The sequence below is a fragment of the Momordica charantia genome (assembly GCF_013281855.1).
Source record: "Momordica charantia cultivar OHB3-1 chromosome 9 unlocalized genomic scaffold, Mcharantia_2.0 BLBB01000009.1, whole genome shotgun sequence".
Lineage (NCBI taxonomy): Eukaryota > Viridiplantae > Streptophyta > Magnoliopsida > Cucurbitales > Cucurbitaceae > Momordica > Momordica charantia.
Window position 1 is genome coordinate 5,359,798 of NW_028275167.1, and position 8,919 is coordinate 5,368,716.

The window sequence follows — 8,919 nt, forward strand, 5'->3', positions numbered from 1 at the left end:
ACATGAGAAACAACAGGACGACCGAAGCTCTCTGCGGCATTTTGGATAACAACGCTACCGCTGTTCTTTGCAGCATTTTGGACACCATGAGAAACAACGGCACGACCGAAGCTCTTTGCAGCATTTTGGACAACAACGCTACCGCCGCTCTTTGCATTTTTGACACCATGAGAAACAACCACGGGACCAATGGTTTTTGCAACATTTTGGACAACAATGCTACCGCCACTCTTTGCGGCATTTTGGACATCATGAGAAACAACAACGGGACCGAAGCTCTTTGCAGCATTTTGGACAACAACGCTACCGCCACTCTTTGCAATTCGGCCGAAGCTCTTTGCAGCAACAATGCTACCGCCGCTCTTTGCATTTTGGACACCATGAGAAACAACGCTACTGCTGGTGCTCTTTGTAGTCACACTACCATGAGATGAAAAAACGTTGCTCATGCTCTTTGTAGTCACACCCTGAGAAGCAACAAAACCGCGGCCAACGCTCTTTACAGTTTTGAGACCTTTTGCAACCACTACGCTGCCGCCCTTTAGAGTTTTCGAACCACGGGTGCCCTTTAGAACCCCGACACCAAAACCACCATTGTCCATCAGCATGGAATGAAATGGGACAACAGGAGCAATCTTGGACTTCTCTGTAGGACTTTGCATCGGTGCTTCTGTAGGACTCTGCGAGTCTCCACCATGTGGCCCAAATGCACGAAAGGAAAACGACTCACGGAGGCCAGCCTTTGCAACGCCGGTGACATCATTGAAAGTGGCACCCACCTCTCCACCAAACTGCCAAACGAACACTAAGAAAATGGTGTGAAAAAGCTTAGAGCCTCCTCCCATTGCCATGGCTATGGTGAAGTATATGTCTTAAGTTTCAGGCACAAGCTGGTTTCACAGAGCAGTTATGGAGGAGCTGTGGGTGCTTGAGAATTTCAGGCATAGGAAGCCCTATATATACTTGTTTGATGGGAAGTTATATTTAGAAAATTTCAACAAATTTAGATTGCATCAAATATTTTTTGTTCACAGTTTTGTATGAATACGGATTTTAAGGGCATAATCACCAGTCATTCTTAGTTGTAGAGCAAGAATTCCTTCTGTTCACACGTGTACAAATAAGGTTTTATCCTGATAGGTTTTCTTTTTTATAAATATTTTTTTGGTTTAAATATTATTCAACTTTAATTCTCTGGTTCAATTACAACGTCTATTTTAGTCCTTATCATTTTAACATTTTAGTTCAAGGGAGGATCATTTTACTTATTCATTTTCATTTTTATATCTATTTTCCATCATAATTTTAGTAGAACACTTTTGTTCATCAAATGACTTTGAAGTGTTGCAAGAAATTTGTTTAAAGGGTTTCTAGTGTTTAAAATTTTTGTTAAAAATTTGCCAAATAGAGGTCGAATTATTCAGTAGAGCCACCAAAATAGAAGTTTTAAAAGTATCAAGACTAAAACGAACATGGTTGAAAATATAAGGACTAAAATAACCAAAACAGTATTTAAAACTTTTTTTTAATTAGTTTTCTCCTTAATTTTGTTTTCGTATTCTAGTAGCGTGGGTCTTTGTGATATCACCTATCATGAAGTCTTGTATTAGGTCCTTCTGTTTCTCTAAATAGCCAATCTTGGTTACAGAAATCCACTAGGTGTTTATCTCGCAAGTTTCATTCCACTAGGTGTTTATCTCGATGCAAGTTTCATTTTTTAAGAGTCTTAGAGAAGTCTTGTGTTGGGTCCTTCTGTTTTCTCAATACAAGTTGAGCCTTAGAGAAATCTTGTGTTGGGCCCTTCTGTTTCTCTAAATAACCAACGAATCTTGGTTACAAAAATCCTTTTTTAAGAGTCTTAGAGAAGTCTTGTGTTGGGTTCTTCTGTTTCTCAATCTTGGTTACAAAAATCCACTAGGTGTTTATCTCAATGCAAGTTTCATTTTTTAAGAGTCTTAGAGAAGTCTTGTGTTGGGTCCTTCTGTTTCTCTAAATAGCCAACGAATCTTGGTTAAAAAAATCCACTACGTGTTTATCTCGATGCAGAAAAGATGATGCAAGCTATTTTTTAAGAGTCTCGTAGAAGTATAAAGACTAAAATAAACAAAGCCAACCTACGGAGAAGAAAATAGTATTTTACTAAAATATACTTTTATTAATCCTTCAATGAGATTTATGTTTGGCTGGGTAGACCATCACAATATTCATGACATACATTATTTGTCATGTCATCTATTGAGTTACACATTACCATGACCGTTACTAACATCGATGCTGCCGCTGCTCTTTGCTCTTTGTGGCATTTTGGACACCATGGGAAACAACAGTGCGACCGAAGCTCTCTGCAGCATTTTGGACAACAACGCTACCACCGTTCTTTGCGGCATTTTGGACACCATGGGAAACAACAGTGCGACCGAAGCTCTCTGCAGCATTTTGGACAACAACGCTACCGCCGCTCTTTGCGGCATTTTGGACACCATGGGAAACAACAGTGTGACCGAAGCTCTCTGCAGCATTTTGGACAACAACGCTACCGCCGCTCTTTGCCGCATTTTGGACACCATGGGAAACAACAACGCTACCGCCGCTCTTTGCCGCATTTTGGACACCATGGGAAACAACAACGCTACCGCCGCTCTTTGCCGCATTTTGGACAACGAAGCTACCGCCGCTCTTTGCGGCATTTTGGACAACGAAGCTACCGCCCCTCTTTGCCGCATTTTGGACACCATGGGAAACAACAGCACGACCACCGCTCTTTGCAGCATTTTGGACACCATGGGAAACAACAGCGCGACCGAAGCTCTCTGCAGCATTTTGGACAACAACGCTACCACCGTTCTTTGCGGCATTTTGGACACCATGGGAAACAACAGTGCGACCGAAGCTCTCTTCAGCATTTTGGACAACAACGCTACCGCCGCTCTTTGCCGTATTTTGGACACCATGGGAAACAACAACGCTACCGCCGCTCTTTGCCGCATTTCCGCTCTTTGCCGCATTTTGGACACCATGGGAAACAACAGCACGACCACCGCTCTTTGCGGCATTTTGGACACCATGGGAAACAACAGAGCGACCGAAGCTCTCTGCAGCATTTTGGACAACAACGCTACCGCCGCTCTTTGCAGCATTTTGGACAACAATATTACCACCGTTGTTTGCAGCATTTTGGACACCATGAGAAACAACACCGCTGCTGGTGCTCTTTGTAGTCAAACTACCTTGAGAAGAAAAAAAGTTGCTGATGCTCTTTGTAGTCACACCGTGAGAAGCAATAAAACCGCGGCCAACGCTCTTTACAGTTTTGGTACCCTTCAGAACTCCGACACCAAAACCACCATTGTCCACCAGCTTTGTATGAAATGGCACAAGTTCCGGAGCAATCTTGAACTTCTCTATAGGACTTTGCATTGGTGCTTCTGTAGGACTCTGCGAGTCTCCACCATGTGGCCCAAATGCGCGGAAGGAAAACGGCTCATGGAGGCCGGTCTTTGCAACGCCGGTGATATCATTGAAAGTGGCACCCACCTCCCCACAAAACTGCCAAACAAACACTAAGAAAAGAGTGTGAAAAAACTTAGAGCCTCTTCCCATTGCCATGGCTATGGTGAAGTATATGTCTTAAAGTTTTAGGCACAAGCTGGTTTCACAGAGCAGTTATGGAGGGCTGTGGGTGCTTGAGAATTTCAGGTATAGGAAGCCCTATATATACTTGTTTGATTAGAAGTTATATTTAGAAAAGTTCAACAAATTTAGACTGCTTCAAATATTTTTGGTTCACAGTTTTGTATGCATACGGATTTTAATGGAATCGCCATCAATAATTCTAGAGCAAGAATTCCTGCTGTTCACACATGTGTACCAATAACATTTTATCGTTATAGGTTTTCTTTTTATAAGTATTTTTTTTTTTACAAAGTCTATTTTGGTGTTTGTAATTTTAATTTTTCTTGGTCTCGAAGGATCATTTTAGTCATTCATTTTCACTTTTTTTTTCTCTTCTTCCATCGTAATTTTAGCTTAATACTTTTAGTCGTCAAATATTTTTAAATGTAACCAGAAATTTATTTAAAAAGTTTCCATTGTGTATAAAATTTTTGTTAAAAGTTTACAAATATGGATCAAATTGTTCACTTTTTAAAAGTAAAGCAACCAAAACAGATGTTTTAAAATTACTAGAACTAAAACGAACAATAGTTGAAAGTATAAAGACTAAAATGAATTAAAGTATAAAATAGTATTATCGATTATATATAACAAAGCCGCATTGTTGTTTAACTTGTGGAAGGCAAATGTTTTCCTAAAGAGTTTTTGATGAGTTGCATTGTGTTGGATTAATCTATAATTGTTCAAAGTTATAAATTTATCTAATTTAAACACATTCTAATTAGATGATGGGCTCAATTCATCCCTAAAGTATACAATAGAGGTTTGGTTGGTTTAATTTAATTGGGTTAATTGTAAGGAAAAAAATGGAGAAAATAATAATGTTAGTGTTTTTCTTTTATTTAATTATTTATTAATGTTCAAACATTGAATTGAACTAATAAGTCAATACTAACTAGTGTACTGCGGAAAATTAAACATCCAGAAATTACTTTATAAAAGTGAGCTATTGTAGAGTAGATCCTATTGAATTGTTAAATGAAAACGAACTAAAATAGATATATAAATATATCTAATTTTATGCCAAACCGAATATAACTCAAATGGTTTAGACACCTATCTCTGACCACAAGGTCATGTGTACTAAAAAAAATTTTATATATCTAATTTTATGGTAAGTAAATGGGATAGGTTGTTTCATTAATAGTTAAATTCTGAGTTGAATCATTTATAATATATTTTTTTATTATATTTAACATAAGAATACCAAGATTTTTTTTATTATCCCGGAGTCGGTAGCCCTTTGATCTAGGGGTGTTCAAAAACCCCGACAACTCGATCAACTCGATCAGAATGGGTCGATTCTCGGGTTCGATCTTTAAAAAATCGGGTCAACCCAACCCAACCCGAATTTATACTTATATATATATATAATAATATCTTTATCTTCAATGCCAACCGTCCATTTAGTGTTAATCCTACCCCTTCATTTAAAATTTTCATATTATCTTCTTCCATTTTGGAACTTAATCTCAGCCGTCCATTCAGTTCAAATCCTAAATCCTAGTTGTCGTTGTGATAATTAAAAATTAAAAATTAAAAAGAAAAATCGACAACCCAACCCAGAAATTAGGTCGAGTTGACCATCCAATTCAAACCCGTCAGTTCCTATAATATGGTCAATCTAAAAATTCAGGTTGGTCCCAAAACTCCTCCTAACCCGACCCAACCTAATCCGTGAACACCCCTACTTTGACATTCATGTCCCTATAAAACCCAAGACCTCAAGGAAAGCCTCAAGCCACCCAAACTATCCATTGGAAACTAACACTACCAAGAATTTTAAAATCTCAAAATAATTATTATTTTAACATATATACCTTACACTTATTTCTTGCTTTAAAAGCTATTTCAATAATTTAACAAAGTTTGAACATGAAAAGTTTTACCCCTGAAAACTCCTACGGGACACGATTATTCGAAGATGTCTGTTGAGATAAATTAATCTAAAAGAGATGTGATTGTTCAATAAAGCGACGATGCATCCATCCACGTATAGGTGTGATTGCAAACCACCTATAAAAGAAAATAAACCTATGTATTTTTTTATTTTGCCCAAAACTCATGTTCGAAACATTGTAAAACTTCCTTGTGAATTGTATGGCTGGGCAAAAACATGTGGTGCAAGTGATTGATAATGATGAAAGAAAATGAAAGTAATGAGAGTTTGAAAATTGGAGACCTCCATCAGCGACGATGAAGACGACGTTGGCATCATATATCTGTAATTGGAGGTTTGTTTTTTCTTTAATTGTTGATCAATCATATATATGGATTTGAGTCTCTAATGTCCTATTTTAAATGGTTAAAGATGTTTTGGTTCAATTTCCTTTGGTTCGCATTGATCTATAAGATAAGTTTTTTTATTTCCATATTCAAAAGTTATGAAATAAGTTTTTAGATCACATCCATTCGTGAAAGATCTTTTGGTTTATTAAAAAGGGCGAATATCACCAAAAACCTGATACCCTATCATCTTCTGAGCGAAAATCAACAAAAATTGAAGATACTACTAATTTGAGGAAGGAGATTCAACAAGAACTTGATAAGATCATATAAAATGTAAGTCCTAAATCATTTGAATATATTTTAATTTATTTTCTAAAACCCTTTACATTAATTATTCAAACAAAATGTTCATACTAATTATTTACTAATTTATATTGAACATTTTTTTTACTATTCATATTATATTTCTAAATTTTAATGGATTAACTTTCAATGCAACGTTGTCGTTCAAACTTTCTATACAATGTTATTAACTTCAAATATTTTCTTAAAATTCTTTTCCAATATGTCATCATACTAGAAACTTTGTATACTATACATATGATTTATTTTTTCTAAAATTTGTAACGATACAATTTTATGGTAATATTATTTTTTTTTTCAAATTTGTTTAATGTCTTACTTTCCTGGATTGAATATATTATGAATAATATATTGTTAAAACTTTTGAAGTATTATAGGAAATAATAATAAGAAGCAAATTCATAGAAAATAAAAATAAGAGGCAATTTTCTTCATAAACTAAAAAATTGACAGCATTTTAAATTTTAGTTTTTAGAATCTATGGGGAGAAAAAGTTTGTTTCGTGTCATACTTTATTCATAAAATATTATAAGTGAAATATACGTGAAAATTTTAAAATATAATTTAATAGATGTTTTATAAAAATAAGAACAAATTCATAAAAAAAAATCTCTTTTTTTTTCAAAAACTAAAGATTTTATACATTTTAAACAGAGAAGGCAAGAAATCTATAGAATAATAATAAAAAAAAAAGTAGGATCACCCCATTCAATTGTTTAAGGCCCGTTTGATAATCATTTTAGTTTTTAGTTTTTGATTTTTCTTGTTTTTAGTTTTTGATTTTTGGTTTTCTATTTTTAAAAAACAAAACCTATTTGATAACCATTTTTTGTTTTTTGTTTTTAAAAAATAGAAAACCAAAATATGTTTGGTAACCATTTTTAGTTTTTTGTTTTTAAAAAGTTTGAAAATTGAAAATACATATTAGAGAGAAAATTTTATGTAGAGTAGAGATGACAATTATGGTGTGGGTGCGAGTGAGGATGTTCTCCCTCATTCTCGTGCTCGTGAAAATTTTTAGTCTCCATCTCCACCTCGTTATTGGGTCCGAGAGATGCTCTCGAGAAAAATTATCGGTTTTATAATTATTTTTAATTATTTTTAGAATTTAAGTATAAAAAAGTGTAATAAATATATATTAATTATTTAAAAAATGGAATCGGGGACGGGGATGGGGTTGGGACATGCATTTCCTATTTTTGGGACCCGACCATGCATAAATTTTTGTTTTTCCCGGTAGAGACATGAAAATACAAGTTTAGAGAGATGTAAATAAACTTTTGGAAGATAAATTTTAGAGAGATACATAAAAAGATTAAAAAAAAAAGAGTGAAAGAAAAGTTAAAAGACAAAAAGAGAAAAATTATAGAGAAAAAAAATAAAGTCGAGAGTAAAATATATGTTAAAGAAAAAAAATTATAAAGAAAGAGAAAAATTATAGTGGAACAAATTTAGAGATAATAACATGATTCAAAATATAATTTTTAGAGAAAATAAATAAATACAAAGATAAATAAATGTTACTGTGAAATAAAATTGAACGAGAAAATAAAATATAATTTTTAGAGGAAAAAATAGATTACGAAGATAAAGAAAAGTTATAAGAGATGAAATTTTAGAGAGAAAAAAGTTAGGAAAAATATTAAATTTTTAGAGACACAGATGAAAGTAATTTTGGAGAGAGACAAATAGTAATAAATATTCAAAATATGAAAATTTTAGATAGAAAAAAATAAAATTGGTAGAGAGAAATTTAGAATAAAAAATTTTAGAGTGAGAAATAAATTTTTTAGAGATATATATGAGAAAGAAAAAAAAGTTGAGTATTTGAAGAAAAAATCGAAAACTACTTTTTTTTTTTAAATTTACATAGAATTTCAAAATGGTTTTTGAAAACAAAAAACAAAAAATAAAAAATTGAACTGATTATCAAACAACCCTATTTTTGAAAAACCAAAAACGAAAAACGAAATGGTTATCAAATGGGCCCTTAATAACTACTGCTCCATGATTCACATGATTTAACCGTGAAAAACTACTTTTTTATGGATGAACAAAAAACTTAGTATAATATCAACATATTTTTTAGTTGTCTATGTATTTTCACTCTTAATTAATTACAAATTTTTACCAGTATACATTTTTGTGTTAGAAAAAAAAATATCTTTCAAAGAAAACCAATAATTATATTAAATAATTACTTAATCTAAAATAACTGTATTAAAAAAATATTTCCTAACTTTTATTTATTTACTATGTAATGATAGTCTAATTATCATGTAATTACTTTTATCAATTTTTTTTAAGAATTCTTAGTTTTATATATATATTTATATATTTATTTAAAATGTAAAGTTTCGCCACAAAATATATTATGTTCCAAAATTTCTAAACCACGTGGATTACACGTGAATCTAACTAGTTTATATAAAAGAATGAATGTTAGCCCAAAATTTCCAATTTGTAATTGTGAGGTCAAAACTCCTATACATACCTTCTTTCAATTCCAAAGAGTTAACGAGTTCTGGTGGTGATGTGTTCCTGCGCTTCAGTTTAATTCAACAACTACTCCAAATTTCGCATCAGTATCGGAAGTTTGGAGCGACGAAATCAGCTTGGATAATTTGGAAGTTGCGACAGTGGTATGTTGGTCGA